The following is a 17149-nucleotide window of genomic DNA, read 5'->3' on the forward strand; positions in this document are numbered from 1 at the left end:
ATGTTCAGGCCGTACATAACCTGAAGGTTAGAGAACACGTGCAGAAGCAGCAACAGAGATGAAGAAGCACGCCCCTCTTCCTCTGCTTCAACCTGCAGTCCCAGTGATAGTGCCGGTGAGTAACTAACGTTAACTGTTGCCGGTTAATTTCCATATCTGCTCACTTGTAGCTTTTAGGCTAAAATAACGTTACCTCTTATGTCAACCAAGACTGCAGTAATGTTAGCTCGACTAACGTTACCTAAGCATAGTCAGTAGCTAACGGTAACGTCATAGCCTTTTTGTATGTGTCTGATAACGTTAGCGGTATCTTGTAGCCTACACCACTCCAGAGTTTGCAGGTCTGTCTAATAAACTAGTGCTTGCAAGATGTGAATTAAGATAATGTTTCTTTCAACTTGGTGAACACAGACGAATACAAGTAGGTTAATAATTGTATTTTGCTGACATGTAATGGAGCAAAAAGTAAACACTATTACTCTGAGATTTGTTTCAAATGTAAAGTGCTGTACAATACAAATGAATGCAGGATTTTCTCTGCATGTATTTTTCCTTCGGTGGCCCACTTAAAGGGGCACTAACAGTCAATATTTATTTATTTTATTAAATGTTTTTGGGGGGTAAGAACAGTCAATATTTATTTATTTATTTTATTTATTTATTTTTCTTAAAAAATAAAAGTGAGCTTTTGTCAAACCAAGTATTGTGTGTTTTTTTTCCACATACAACAACCTAATTTGATTCTATAAGAGAATCGATAAGGAATCGGTTCGATAAGAGGATTCGATAATGGCATCGAAATCGATAATTTCTTAAAGGGGAACATTATCACCAGACCTATGTAAGCGTCAATATATACCTTTGATGTTGCAGAAAAAAGACCATATATTTTTTTAACCGATTTCCGAACTCTAAATGGGTGAATTTTGGCGAATTAAACGCCTTTCTATTATTCGCTCTCGGAGCGATGACGTCACAAATCCGCCATTTTCTCACTTTCGTCGGTGTGTTGTCGGAGGGTGTAACAACACGAACAGGGACGGATTCAAGTTGCACCAGTGGCCCAAAGATGCGAAAGTGGCAAGAAATTGGACGAAATTTGTTCAAAATACGAGGCTGTGGGGAAAGCCGACGAAATGGTCAGTCGTTTGTTCCGCACACTTTACCGACGAAAGCTATGCTACGACAGAGATGGCAAGAATGTGAAGATATCCTGCGACACTCAAAGCAGATGCTGACATCAACTCCAAAACTGGACGGATCAGCTTTCAGGAAAAGAGAGCGGATGAGGGTATGTCTACAGAATATATTAATTGATGAAAACTTTATTCATTACTCGCGGTTTTACGTAAATGATTACCGGTATACATAAACTGTGTTTACCAATAAGTTAGCTTAAAAACATTTATTTTTTTCAATCATTCGAGTACATTCGGGTAGTCTTGTGTATATGCAGTATTTTGTGTCTATTTAGGTATGGTTAACCTGAGTGCTGAAATCGTGGAAAAATATATGTTCTTAGCGCGCCTGAAATGGGCTGTCTGCACTCTCAAAGTGCATGTTGTTGCCAAATGTATTTCATATGCTGTAAACCTAGTTCATAGTTGTTAGTTTCCTTTAATGCCAAACAAACACATCTCAATCGTTGGTTAGAAGGCGATCGCCGAATTCGTCCTCGCTTTCTCCCGTGTCGCTGGCTGTCGTGTCGTTTTCGTCAGTTTCGCTTGCATACGATTCAAACCGATATGGCTCAATAGCTTCAGTTTCTTCTTCAATTTCGTTTTCGCTACCTGCCTCCACACTACAACCATCCGTTTCAATACATGCGTAATCTGTTGAATCGCTTAAGCCGCTGAAATCCGAGTCTGAATCCGAGCTAATGTCGCTATAACTTGCTGTTCTATCCGCCATGTTTGTTTGTATTGGCATCACTGTGTGACGTCACAGGAAAATGGACGGGTGTATATAACGATGGTTAAAATCAGGCAATTTGAAGCTTTTTTTTAGGGATATTGCGCGATGGGTAAAATTTTGAAAAAAACTTCGAAAAATATAATAAGCCACGGGGAACTGATTTTTAATGGTTTTAACCCTTCTGAAATTGTGATAATGTTCCCCTTTAACAAACATCATCCCTAACGATAACCAATCAAAACCAAATGTACGTTGAGTAAAACAATGACGAAGTTAATTGACGATTTAGTCAACGAGTAAAAACGAGATAAAATCTAATCATGTTCAATTTTGTCTGTAGGCGGGTGAAATCAGTTAGGTATCTATTAGGGATGTCCCGATCCGATATTTGGATCGGATCGGCCGCCGATATTTGCAAAAAAAATGCGTATCGGCAAGGCATGGGAAAATGCCGATCCAGATCCAGTTAAAAAAAAAAACTCCGGTCCGTGTTTTCCAACGCACCTATTTAAATAGTACATTCCACTTTTCTGCTGCGCCCTAATTTTCGTTCCGCATTTTCCAGCACACCAACACATCCACAAGTCTGTGGATTCTCACGCAGTTGCTTTTAGCTGCTGGCATTACACGAAAGGTTCTTCCCACTCTTTTCTGTGTCTGTGCTTCTCACAGACAGCAAGCGCACCTTCTTACACACGTCACATACTGTCACGTCATACGTCACATACTGTCACGTCATACGTCACATCGTATATGCCCTCCCCGAGCAGAGAGGTAGCAGCATGGCTAACGTTAGCTGTGATGCTAGCGCAACCGTGTGACCAACGTTCTCTCTAAAGGTGCGCGCCTATGCAATTGCGCACTGTTTAAACTTCCTCTGCGCATAGCAATTATATGCCAGGCACAAAATCAAATAAAAAAATAAGCGCATAACAATTTTCGACACACTGACACGACAGAGAAAACAGTTTTCGTCATCATTGTTCAAATATTATAACGTCTGTCGAGACGCTTATCTCCATTCGGTGCCACACGTCCACACCATCAAAATGCCGAGGCAAAAATTTCCAGATCAACACCGTATGAAAAAATTAGTGATTTTTTTAGTTGTGATTTCCTTCTCTGCATGAAAGTTTAAAAGTAGCATATATTAATGCAGTATGAAGAAGAATGTTTTAATGTAGACATGCAAGCCTTGAAAGAAAATGTTGAAAATCAAGACTACATTTCCTGCAAATGGGTGCATTTCTACCCTATATTTTAACTTTAGATTTATTATCATATCAAACTCTTTTGGCTGTCTTTTTGACACTTACATCCGGCGCCCCCCTCCACACCCTGGATTATAAATAATGTAAATCATTTAATGTGATTATCTTGTGTGATGACTGTATTATGATGATAGTATATATCTGATAGTATATATCTGTATCATGAATCAATTTAAGTGGACCCCGACTTAAACAAGTTGAAAAACTTATTCGGGTGTTACCATTTAGTGGTCAATTGTACAGAATATGTACTTCACTGTGCAACCTACTAATAAAAGTCTCAATCAATCAATCAAAACACATAAAATCATCATACTGCTGTGATTATATGCATCAAGTGTTCATTCAAGGCTAAGGCAAAATATCGAGATATATATCGTGTATCGCAATATGGCCTTAAAATATCGCAATATTAAAAAAAGGCCATATCGCCCAGCCCTAGTTCAATGATGCCATTTCTGTTTGTCATGTATAATTTTGTCTATTTTGTGTTTATCCTTGAATAAACAGGTCAGTTTCTTGTTATCAACCATTGTGTATTATTCAAACTCACCTAATTCAGCTGGCTAGTTGTTATCAAGAGTACTAAAACCCTTTTCAACATGATTCTGACAACTAAGTAGGCTAAATAACTTTAAACTTTAATACATGCTCGGATAGGCCATTATCGGTTAGTATCGGTATCGGTCAGTATCGGTATCGGATCGGAAGTGCAAAAACAACATCGGTATCGGATCGGAAGTGCAAAAACCTGGATCGGGACATCCCTAGTATCTATCCAATCACAGTTGCATGTGGGAGGGTAAATCACAGAGATTATCCAATCAGAACTACTGTCTTTGTAAGGCATGGTCTTGATTTTTCACTGGGTAACAAGACTGTATTGTAACACACCTCAAAACAATATGTCTTCTACACCTGGAAGAACGAAGAACCATATGGTATGGACGCTCTTCACCTTTGCCGCGGTAGACAACAAAACATGTTTGGAAACCCAGTGGTTCCATTTTCTCCGGTAAAAATATGTCTGCAGGCTATCATTAGGACATCTACACAACAGTAAATAGGCCGAAGATAACATTTCCAAATGACTCATACTGTACCGAATTACTGTTATAATTAAAGACAGTTAAGCAGGAGCAAGACAGCTTACTATTACTACTACTGCTTTTGTTGTACACCACGGGTGAACTTGTCTGCCAATGTATTAATAAGCACTTGTCCTCGGCACATAGTTCAGTTAATTGTACAACTTGACAACCCAAAAGGCCAGATTTGTCCTTTTTCAAGCTAAGAAAGACAGGGTTGCTGTATTTAAACGGGACAGTGGCCAAGACACCAATTGTGTACCCCCAGTGTAGTTATACACAATATACAAATCCCATTTCCATATGAGTTGGGAAATTGTGTTAGATGTAAATATAAACGGAATGCAATGATTTGCAAATCATTTTCAACCCATATTCAGTTGAATATGCTACAAAGACAACATATTTGATGTTCAAACTGATAAACTTTTTTTTGTTGTTGCAAATAATCATTAACTTTAGAATTTGATGCCAGCAACACGTGCCAAAGAAGTTGGGAAAGGTGGCAATAAATACTGATAAAGTTGAGGAATGCTCATCAAACACTTATTTGGAACATCCCACAGGTGGACAGGCAAATTGGGAACAGGTGGGTGCCATGATTGGGTATAAAAGTAGATTCCATGAAATGCTCAGTCATTCACAAACAAGTATGGGGCAAGGGTCACCACTTTGTCAACAAATGCGTGAGCAAATTGTTGAACAGTTTAAGAAAAACCTTTCTCAACCAGCTATTGTAAGGAATTTAGGGATTTCACCATCTACGGTCCGTAATAACATCAAAGGGTTCAGAGAATCTGGAGAAATCACTGCACGTAAGCAGCTAAGCCTGTGACCGTCGATCCCTCAGGCTGTACTGCATCAACAAGCGACATCAGTGTGTAAAGGATATCACCACATGGGCTCAGGAACACTTCAGAAACCCACTGTCAGTAACTACAGTTGGTCGCTACATCTGTAAGTGCAAGTTAAAACTCTCCTATGCAAGGCGAAAACCGTTTATCAACAACACCCAGAAACGCCGTCGGCTTCGCTGGGCCTGAGCTCATCTAAGATGGACTGATACAAAGTGGAAAAGTGTTCTGTGGTTTGACGAGTCCACATTTCAAATTGTTTTTGGAAACTGTGGACGTTGTGTCCTCCGGACCAAAGAGGAAAAGAACCATCCGGATTGTTATAGGCGCAAAGTTGAAAAGCCAGCATCTGTGATGGTATGGGGGTGTATTAGTGCCCAAGACATGGGTAACTTACACATCTGTGAAGGCGCCATTAATGCCGAAAGGTACATACAGGATTTGGAGCAACATATATTGCCATCCAAGCAACGTTACCATGGACGCCCCTGCTTATTTCAGCAAGACAATGCCAAGCCACGTGTTACATCAACGTGGCTTCATAGTAAAAGAGTGCGGGTACTAGACTGGCCTGCCTGTCTCCTATTGAAAATGTGTGGCGCATTATGAAGCCTAAAATAGCACAACGGAGACCCCCGGACTGTTGAACAACTTAAGCTGTACATCAAGCAAGAATGGGAAAGAATTCCACCTGAGAAGCTTCAAAAATGTGTCTCCTCAGTTCCCAAACGTTTACTGAGTGTTGTTAAAAGGAAAGGCCATGTAACAAAGTGGTGAACATGCCCTTTCCCAACTACTTTGGCACATGTTGCAGCCATGAAATTCTAAGTTAATTATTATTTGCAAAAAAAATATATATATATATGAGTTTAAACATCAAATATGTTGTCTTTGTAGTGCATTCAATTGAATATGGGTTGAAAAGGATTTGCAAATCATTGTATGCCGTTTATATTTACATCTAACACAATTTCCCAACTCATATGGAAACGGGGTTTGTAGAATAATACTAGCTTGTTTCTTCATATGACCATTTAAGTCATGTATTATTCAACATTTGAAAAAAATGCTCACTTTCAGTGTGGAATGTACTTATTGATATATTCACGGAGTGCAGATTTTGTTGTGAATGTAGTTTTTTAAGATGCCCTGCAATAACCTTCATAAAAATGGCTTTAAGACAACCTCAAAGATGCGTTTTCCTTTGTACTTTATATTTTAGTCAACAAAATATACTGTCATTTTTGTCAAATAAACTGTGGATAAATGTAATCGACTAAAACTAAATCAATTTAGATGACTAAAATTAAAATAAATTTTCATCAAGACTGACTAAAACAATTAAAAACTGCTCAAAATTAAATTAACACTGGCCCTGATCTGTGGAACTCCCAGGGTCCTGAACTCAAACCCGATTCAGACCAGGGTCATTTTGGATTTGAACTTAACCGTGTTTTTGAAAGTAATCATATTTTAATTGAATAAGCTACCTACTAGGGATGTAACGATAAACGGTATTAATGAAAAACCGACGGTTAGCATTATTGTTGTAAGTTAAAATGATTGTAAAATCGTGATTGATAATTCCACTTTAATAAAATCACGGACCAGTGACACTGCTTATTTACTGGAGAAGCAGGCTCGCTTAAATGCTAATCACTATCATTACAAACAATATAAAACCTTTACAGGTTAGAACAGGAGGAGATAACCACATTCAAACCCTCAAATAAAAACAACATGTCTCTTAAGAACAATATTTATTGTTTCTTCTGCCAAAGAAGCATATTGTGGGTCCAAAGATTTCAGTGTGCCTATAAGTATTTCTTCACATTCAATAATGCCGTGATAATAATGATAACCGTGATAATTTTGGTCACATTATGAGTGTTATGAATTTTGCTCATCGCTACATCCCTATGATATACAAATTCAAACAATGTGAACTACTTTATTTCACATTTTAATTTGACTATCAAAAGTGTTTAACTGGTACATGTTTAGCATACTTGCCAACCCTCCCGGATTTTCCGGGAGACTCCGGAAATTCAGCGCCTCTCCCGAAAACCTCCCGGGACAAATTATCTCCCGAAAATCTCCCGAAATTCAGGCGGACTCAGGTCCCACAATATAAACGGTGTGCCTGCCCAATGACGTTATAACTGTAGAATGATCGAGGGCGAGTTTTTGGTTTCTTATGTGGGTTTATTGTTAGGCAGTTTCATTAACGTCCTCCCAGCGCGGCAACAACACACAACAGCACTCACGTTTTGGTCTACCGTAAAGCAGTTCGTCTGCAGTAAACAGCAATGTTGTGACACTCTTAAACAGGACAATACTGCCATCTAGTGCATTTGATGAAAGCACTTTTGTGCGTGCCACACATCAATGCATCATCAGAGAGGGTGTTCAGCATGATTAGAAAAATAGTGACAGAGAATAGAACAAGGATGGACAATTGAACCCTTAACTCAACAAGTATATGTGTAAATAAATGAACACTGAAATTCAAGTATTTCTTTTATATATATATATATATATATATATATACACACATACATATATATATATATATACACATACAATAAAAGAAATATATATTTATAGCTAGAATTCACTGAAAGTATTTATTTTATATATATATATATATATATATATATATAAAAGAAATACTTGATTTTCAGTGAATTCTAGCTATAAATATATATTTCTTTTACATATACATATATATATATATATATATAAAAGAAATACTTGACTTTCAGTGAATTCTAGCTATAAATATATATTTCTTTTACATATATATATATATATATATATATATATATATATATATATATATATATATATATATATATATATATATATATATATAAAATAAATACTTGACTTTCAGTAAATTCTAGCTATAAATATATATTTCTTTTACATACACATACATATATATATATATATATATATATATATATATATATATATATATATATATATATATATATATATATATATATATATGAAATACTGGGGGGCTGAGGTTGCTGAGGTAGTTAAAAAGCTCCTCGGTGGCAAGGCCCCGGGGGTGGATGAGATCCGCCCGGAGTTCCTTAAGGCTCTGGATGCTGTAGGGCTGTCTTGGTTGACAAGACTCTGCAGCATCGCGTGGACATCGGGGGCAGTACCTCTGGATTGGCAGACCGGGGTGGTGGTTCCTCTCTTTAAAAAGGGGAACCGGAGGGTGTGTTCTAACTATCGTGGGATCACACTCCTCAGCCTTCCCGGTAAGGTCTATTCAGGTGTACTGGAGAGGAGGCTACGCCGGATAGTCGAACCTCGGATTCAGGAGGAACAGTGTGGTTTTCGTCCTGGTCGTGGAACTGTGGACCAGCTCTATACTCTCGGCAGGGTCCTTGAGGGTGCATGGCAGTTTGCCCAACCAGTCTACATGTGCTTTGTGGACTTGGAGAAGGCATTCGACCGTGTCCCTCGGGAAGTCCTGTGGGGAGTGCTCAGAGAGTATGGGGTTTCGGACTGTCTGATTGTGGCGGTCCGCTCCCTGTATGATCAGTGTCAGAGCTTGGTTCGCATTGCCGGCAGTAAGTCGGACACGTTTCCGGTGAGGGTTGGACTCCGCCAAGGCTGCCCTTTGTCACCGATTCTGTTCATAACTTTTATGGACAGAATTTCTAGGCGCAGTCAAGGCGTTGAGGGGATCCGGTTTGGTGGCTGCAGGATTAGGTCTCTGCTTTTTGCAGATGATTTGGTCCTGATGGCTTCATCTGGCCAGGATCTTCAGCTCTCACTGGATCGGTTCGCAGCTGAGTGTGAAGCGACTGGGATGAGAATCAGCACCTCCAAGTCCGAGTCCATGGTTCTCGCCCGGAAAAGGGTGGAGTGCCATCTCCGGGTTGGGGAGGAGATCTTGCCCCAAGTGGAGGAGTTCAAGTACCTCGGAGTCTTGTTCACGAGTGAGGGAAGAGTGGATCGTGAGATCGACAGGCGGATCGGTGCGGCGTCTTCAGTAATGCGGACGCTGTATCGATCCGTTGTGGTGAAGAAGGAGCTGAGCCGGAAGGCAAAGCTCTCAATTTACCGGTCGATCTACGTTCCCATCCTCACCTATGGTCATGAGCTTTGGGTTATGACCGAAAGGACAAGATCAAAGTAAAGCCGCTGCTCCTCCACATCGAGAGGAGCCAGATGAGGTGGTTCGGGCATCTGGTCAGGATGCCAGCCGAGCGCCTCCCTAAGGAGGTGTTTAGGGCATGTCCGACCGGTAGGAGGCCACGAGGAAGACCCAGGACACGTTGGGAAGACTATGTCTCCCGGCTGGCCTGGGAACGCCTCGGGATCCCCCGGGAGGAGCTGGACGAAGTGGCTGGGGAGAGGGAAGTCTGGGCTTCCCTGCTTAGGCTGCTGCCCCCGCGACCTGACCTCGGATAAGCGGAAGAAGATGGATGGATGGATGGATATATGAAATACTTGACTTGGTGAATTATAGCTGTAAATATACTCCTCCCCACTTAGCCTGCGAAATGTTGTAATAAAACAACAACTAGACAGCAGTTATCATAGTTAGCTCATTTTTAAATGGTGCAATAAAAAATTAGATTTTCATTATCAAAACAAGTAATATTTATTAATACACACAAAAGTACAAAAAAATAGTACCATTGCGTACGGGTGTCGAGTCCCAGGTACCATATCGGTTCAAGTGTGAACGGTACCCATCCCTAGTCCTGTAGGTACCGTGTTAAATTCTCCTGGATTAATTCCGCATTCAAAAGATGTATTTGCATAACCTACACCAGTGTTTTTCAACCACTGTGCCGTGACATACTGTCTGGTGTGCCGTGGCAGATGATGTCATTTCACCTATTTGGGTTACAAATATTCTTTGCAAACTAGTAATTATAACCCGAAAATGTGCCGTTTTTGAGTGTCGTTGCTGTCTCGAGCTCGGCAGAGTAACCATGTAATACTCGACGACAGCGGGAGGCAGTGTGCAGGTAAAAAGGTATCTAATGCTTAAACCAAAAATCAACAAAAGGCGAGTGCCGCTAAGAAAAGGCATTGAAGCTTAGGGAAGGCTATGCAAAACAAAACTAAAACTGAACTGGCTGCAAAGTAAACAAAAACAGAATGCTGGACGACAGCAAAGACTTACAGCGTGTGGAGCAGACGGCGTCCACAAAGTACATCCGAACATGACATGACAATCAACAATGTCCACACAAAGAAGGACAGCGACAACTTAAATAGTCTTGATTGCTAAAACAAAGCTTGTGCGGGGAATAGCGCTTAAGGAAGACATGAAACTTCTACAGGACAATACCAACAAAACAGGAAACGTCACCAAAATAGCGGCGCAAGACAAGAACTAAAACATTACACAGAGGAAGACACCTAAAAACTCCAAATAAGTCACGGTGTGATGTGACAGGTGGTGACAGTACTTAGAGACAAGAGCTGTAGTGATGCATGCTTGGTTAAAGTTTGAATTCATATCCAACACTTGTGAGAGCGACTTTTTCTTGTCAATATCAGCTGCTGAGTGTGCCTCCGGATTTCAAAAAAGGTTGAAAAACACTGACCTACACAACCCACCACTTCCCCGCAGTACATCTGCAAGCCCTTGTTTAAGACTTCTTAACCAAACCATTAATATTTTCATTTGTTAATATCATAGGAAACATTGTTACTTCAAACAAAATGAAGGAAAATATGACTCGTTTGGCACATTAGATGTTCCATTTCAATATAGACAATTATCAAATAGAACAACAACGTGCAACAATGCAATGCAAATGCACCATGAAACAAATTTCACAATAAAGTTCCACTTGGTAATGTGTCGCATCTATCACGTGACCACACCGACTTCCTGTCCGTTTAACAAATAAAGTTATTTCACCAAGGCGTTGTTTCCTTAGACATCTTATAAAAAGACGCGGCATTGGCTGCTGTGACGTGAGGAATTCAGCCGCCATCTTGAAGTGGTGATGAGGAGCCGGCGAGCAGCCTAAACTGACAGTTGACAAGTAGAAAACAAAGATGGTGTTCAGCGTTTTCCTGCTCAAACGAGCGGACTGTTGAAAACAGTAATCGGGGGATTACTTTTCACAAGTAAGATTTAACATTAACGTACTATTGGTTGTATTTTGTGAAAAGAATAATACCATAGAGTTGAGAAGTTGAGAGTTGTATATAGTTCTCTGCAAACCTATGAAATGTTCTATTTTGTCTTCATTATTTTGTCAGAATGCACCAGAATGCTTCATTTGTATGTGAAAATCACAAAGAAATCTTCTGGGGGGGGATGACGCCCCTACAGGGGTTTGGTTTACAAACTTTCTGCCCCACCTAAAACAAAATTCACCAGCCGCCACTGATTACGATGCATTCTCATTTTAGGCAAAGTATAAGACAATACTCTCTTAACAATATAATTGTAACCAGGAATATGTCTTCAAGTAACAATATTCAAATACTAACATTGTTGGGTAAGACAGAATTTGGTTTTATTCTGAATCCAGTGAAACAGATTGGTGGTTTTATCTGATATAAAGACTTTCAGGTGTTTATATATGTTTAAGTATTTGGCAGACGCTTTTATCCAAAACGACATACATAAAAAATACAAATAAAACAATCACTGTAAACATTATCATTTAAGGCAGACCTGGGCAAATTAAGGCCCGGGGTGCCACATGCGGCCCGTTAAGCTTTTCAATCTGGCCCGCCGGACATTCCCAAATATTTTTTTTAGATCTTTAAGATGGAAACTGTAGCAGCCATTATGATGTTCAAGGATGTTTTCAAATGGCCGTAAGTCTTGAACCATACAAATTATTTCAATGGTTGGAATCTGCGCTTTTGCATGATATACTAGTTACTATGGTAATTTAATTAGTTACTATGGTAATCTAAGTCACAGCAGCTCAGACGAGGCACCAAGCAGTGTGGGTGGGGAGCGTTTCCACAGAGTGTCAGCCTGAAATGCGGGTGTCAGGGACAGACGCGGAAGGGGATTTTTACAACAAAGTTCTAAAGCTTAATGATACATCAGATTGTAGGTGGATTTCTTTTTACCCTTCGCATTCAAATTTCGCTGTTTGTTGCATTTTTGTTACGTTTCGTTTGATTGTAAAATATGTCGATAGAGAGGGGGTGTGAGGTTCATATATTGTCAATATTCAGTGTTTTATCCTTCATAGAAAAGTGTAAAATTACATTACATTTTTTAAGTCGGTCTGTCATAACGTTTTTAGCATTCAATCAGACATTATTGTGAGGTTTTGTATTAGTATTCCTAAAAATAGATATACCGGCCCCCAGACACATTTCTTTCTCTAAATTCGGCCCCCGAGTCAAAATAATTGCCCAGGCCTGATTTAAGGGAAGAATGTAATACAAAATATCAATACAAAGTGTCAAGACAGAATAAACTCTCTGCTGCTGCAGCAGCAACAGAGATACAGTCTATATGTCCCTAAGATATACAGGTAAAAGCCAGTAAATTAGAATATTTTGAAAAACTTGATTTATTTCAGTAATTGCATTCAAAAGGTGTAACTTGTACATTATATTTATTCATTGCACACAGACTGATGCATTCAAATGTTTATTTCATTTAATTTTGATGATTTGAAGTGGCAACAAATGAAAATCCAAAATTCCGTGTGTCACAAAATTAGAATATTACTTAAGGCTAATACAATAAAGGGATTTTTAGAAATGTTGGCCAACTGAAAAGTATGAAAATGAAAAATATGAGCATGTACAATACTCAATACTTGGTTGGAGCTCCTTTTGCCTCAATTACTGCGTTAATGCGGCGTGGCATGGAGTCGATGAGTTTCTGGCACTGCTCAGGTGTTATGAGAGCCCAGGTTCTCTGATAGTGGCCTTCAACTCTTCTGCGTTTTTGGGTCTGGCATTCTGCATCTTCCTTTTCACAATACCCCACAGATTTTCTATGGGGCTAAGGTCAGGGGAGTTGGCAGGCCAATTTAGAACAGAAATACCATGGTCCGTAAACCAGGCACGGGTAGATTTTGCGCTGTGTGCAGGCGCCAAGTCCTGTTGGAACTTGAAATCTCCATCTCCATAGAGCAGGTCAGCAGCAGAAAGCATGAAGTGCTCTAAAACTTGCTGGTAGACGGCTGCGTTGACCCTGGATCTCAGGAAACAGAGTGGACCGACACCAGCAGATGACATGGCACCCCAAACCATCACTGATGGTGGAAACTTTACACTAGACTTCAGGCAACGTGGATCCTGTGCCTCTCCTGTCTTCCTCCAGACTCTGGGACCTCGATTTCCAAAGGAAATGCAAAATTTGCATGGTTGGGTGATGGTTTGGGGTGCCATGTCATCTGCTGGTGTCGGTCCACTCTGTTTCCTGAGATCCAGGGTCAACGCAGCCGTCTACCAGCAAGTTTTAGAGCACTTCATGCTTCCTGCTGCTGACCTGCTCTATGGAGATGGAGATTTCAAGTTCCAACAGGACTTGGCGCCTGCACACAGCGCAAAATCTACCCGTGCCTGGTTTACGGACCATGGAATTTCTGTTCTAAATTGGCCCGCCAACTCCCCTGACCTTAGCCCCATAGAAAATCTGTGGGGTATTGTGAAAAGGAAGATACAGAATGCCAGACCCAAAAACGCAGAAGAGTTGAAGGCCACTATCAGAGCAACCTGGGCTCTCATAACACCTGAGCAGTGCCAGAAACTCATCGACTCCATGCCATGCCGCATTAACGCAGTAATTGAGGCAAAAGGAGCTCCAACCAAGTATTGAGTATTGTACATGCTCATATTTTTCATTTTCATACTTTTCAGTTGGCCAACATTTATAAAAATCCCTTTTTTGTATTAGCCTTAAGTAATATTCTAATTTTGTGACACACGGAATTTTGGATTTTCATTTGTTGCCACTTCAAATCATCAAAATTAAATGAAATAAACATTTGAATGCATCAGTCTGTGTGCAATGAATAAATATAATGTACAAGTTACACCTTTTGAATGCAATTACTGAAATAAATCAAGTTTTTCAAAATATTCTAATTTACTGGCTTTTACCTGTATAATGATAAGATATCTAATGTATTCATACATTGTTTATGTAGGATATACGCATGTATATATAACCTAATCATATTGGTTCTTGAATTTAAAAATAGCTGACCGTTTTTTCCCCCCTTCTTTGGGATTATATTCCCAGTTTTGATCTCGATATGTCTGGTCACTTAAAGCATATAAGATTATTCTATGACTGTTAATCAAACTATGAATAATAAAACACGCCAAAACATGTGTCCTTTATCATAGCTACACGTATGACAAAAAAGCGCGTGGAAAATCAGTGGTATTAAGATGAATTAAATGCGCTGACAGTTCATTGCTCCTGCCAAATGAATTGCACTGAGTGGAGCGGATCACCACTCCAAGATGGCGGCCCCGCGTCTCGTCAGCGCCACTAGACAGTAGCGCTCCGTGCTGCGTACCCTTAGAAGAAGTCTATGGTTGTTTCTATCCAATACTTTATTTATGTGCCTCCTCGAACAAGTGCGCCGGTTACCATGGCAACCGCACCTGTCAATCAAAGTTAAAGTTGCGCTTTGAACCCGCCCAGTTTGCGCGACATTTGATTGAAATTCCTCAACAAGTCACTTCCTGTGTGGGCTAGCTAGCAACATGCTAACTTAGCTATGACCATAACGCCATTTGTTGTTTAGGCTAACAATAGTTAGCCGCTTTATATGTGTCTTTGAGGGGATTGTACACGCCTAAAAAGGGGTGGATAAGTCACTCTAACAAGTAAAAGAAAAACTAAGACTGTGGACGACAAGAATGAGGAAACAACCTAACTAGACGGCGCGAAGTGAAAGTAAAAAACACAAAGTGACAGCAGGTTCTCACCTGAGCCCAAAGTTCGGCTTGGTTCTTGATTCGAAGAAACAAGGTGGCGGTTCTCTTCCCTGCTTTTCTTCCTACCTGTACCTGACTGTCACCTACTGGCTCCGCCCACTAGCAGGGTTGCCAGACGCTAACAAATGTCCTAGCAGCAGCGCCGCATTATCTACAGTTCTACACCAGCGTTTGTCAACCTTTTATGAGCCAAGGCACATTTTTTTCATTGAAAAAAATCCTGAGGCACACCACCAGCAGAAATCATAAAAAAACGAAACTCATTAGCCGATATTGACAATAAAAAGTCGTTCTCGCAATTGTTGGATATGAATTCAACTTCACTGTAGCTCTTGTCTCAAAGTAGGTGTACTGTCACCACCTGTCTCATCACGCCGTGAGTTTTTTTTGGTGTTTTCCTGTGTGTAGTGTTTTAGTTCTTGTCTTGCGCTCCTATTTTGGTGGCTTTTTCTCTTTTTTTGGTATTTTCCTGTAGCAGCTTCATGTCTTCCTTTGAGCGATATTTCCCGCATGTACTTTGTGGGGACATTGTTGTTTGTCATGTCATGTTCGGATGTACATTGTGGACGACGTCTTCGCTCCACAGCAAGTCTTTGCTGTCGTCCAGCATTCTGTTTTTGTTTACTTTGCAGCCAGTTCAGTTTTAGTTTCGTTCTGCATAGCCTTCCCTACAAGCTTCAAAGCCTTTTCTTGACTTGAATTGATTAACGTGGACAAGTTGAAAAACCTATTCGGGTGTTACCATTTAGTGGTCAATTGTACGGAATTAGGGCTGCAACTAACGATTAATTTGATAATCGATTAATCTGTCGATTATTACTTTGATTAATCGATTAATAATCGGATAAAAGAGACAAACTACATTTCTATCCTATCCAGTATTTTATTGGGAAAAAACAGCATACTGGCACCATACTTATTTTGATTATTGTTTCTCAGCTGTTTGTAAATGTTGCAGTTTATAAATAAAGGTTTATTAAAAAAAATTAAATTAAAAAAATTTAATTTTTTTTTTTTTTAAAAAAGCCTCTGCGCATGCGCACAGCATAGATCCAACGAATCGATGACTAAATTAATCGGCAACTATTTTTTATAATCGATTTTAATCGATTTAATCGATTAGTTGTTGCAGCCCTATACGGTATATGTACTGTACTGTGCAATCTACTAATAAAAGTTTCAATCAAGCAATCAATCAATTCTTAGGGGCACTTACATTTTGTTTATTTTTGGTTTAAGCATTAGACACCTTTTTACCTACACGCTGCCTCCCGCTGTTTCCGACATCTACAAAGCAATTAGCTACCTGCTGCCACCTACTGATACAGAAGAGTATTACACGGTTACTCTGCCGAGCTCTAGACAGCACCGACACTCAACAACAACACATCATTTGTAGAATATAATTACTGGTTTGCAAACAATATTTTTTAACCCAAATAGGTGAAATTAGATAATCTCCCACGGCTATGCTTTCTGATCTTGCTGTACATATCCTACCAAGTCAAACCTACACTGTTTCAATGTCCATTTCTCTGATGATGCTGATTGTTGATGACAGAAGTGTTGATACCAATCAAACCTAACCCCCCCCCCCCCCCCCCCCCTCCATACCCCACACCCCGGATTGTAAATAATGTAAATAATTCAATGTATATACTCTGATGATTATCTTGTGTGATGACTGTATTATGATGTTAGTATATATTTGATAGTATATATCTGTATCCATACTTGCCAACCTTGAGACCTCCGATTTCGGGAGGGGGGGGGGGGGGGGGGCGTGGTCGGGGGGCGTGGTTAAGATATATATATATATATATATATATATATATATATATAAGAAATACTTGACTTTCAGTGAATTCTAGCTATATATATATATATATATATATATATATATATATATATATATATATATATATATATATATATATATATATGTATATAAATAAAATAAATACTTGAATTTCAGTGTTCATTTACAAACTACAACTCACAAACACTTTAGAGTTAGGCTCCACCATCAGAATGTGTACTTAAACTTATAAAGATCACATGGATATTATTCAGTGAGTTGATTCACCAA

General features: G+C 39.6%; 1 protein-coding gene across 5 annotated transcripts in view; it reads right to left on the minus strand.

Moving 5' to 3' along the window:
* The window catches only part of LOC133571850 (deoxyribonuclease-1-like 2), a 55022-nt gene extending 39835 nt beyond the window's left edge, over positions 1-15187 (minus strand). For 4 of the 5 annotated variants that reach the window (XM_061924394.1, XM_061924388.1, XM_061924383.1 and 1 more), the window contains exon 1: positions 15052-15187. The gene's annotated coding sequence lies outside the window, so the exon portion shown is untranslated. The remainder of the gene's footprint in view (positions 1-15051) is intronic. The other variant, XM_061924375.1, reaches the window with a different exon arrangement.
* Positions 15188-17149: the final 1962 nt, after the last annotated feature.

Source organism: Nerophis lumbriciformis, linkage group LG01 (genome assembly GCF_033978685.3).
Source record: "Nerophis lumbriciformis linkage group LG01, RoL_Nlum_v2.1, whole genome shotgun sequence".
Lineage (NCBI taxonomy): Eukaryota > Metazoa > Chordata > Actinopteri > Syngnathiformes > Syngnathidae > Nerophis > Nerophis lumbriciformis.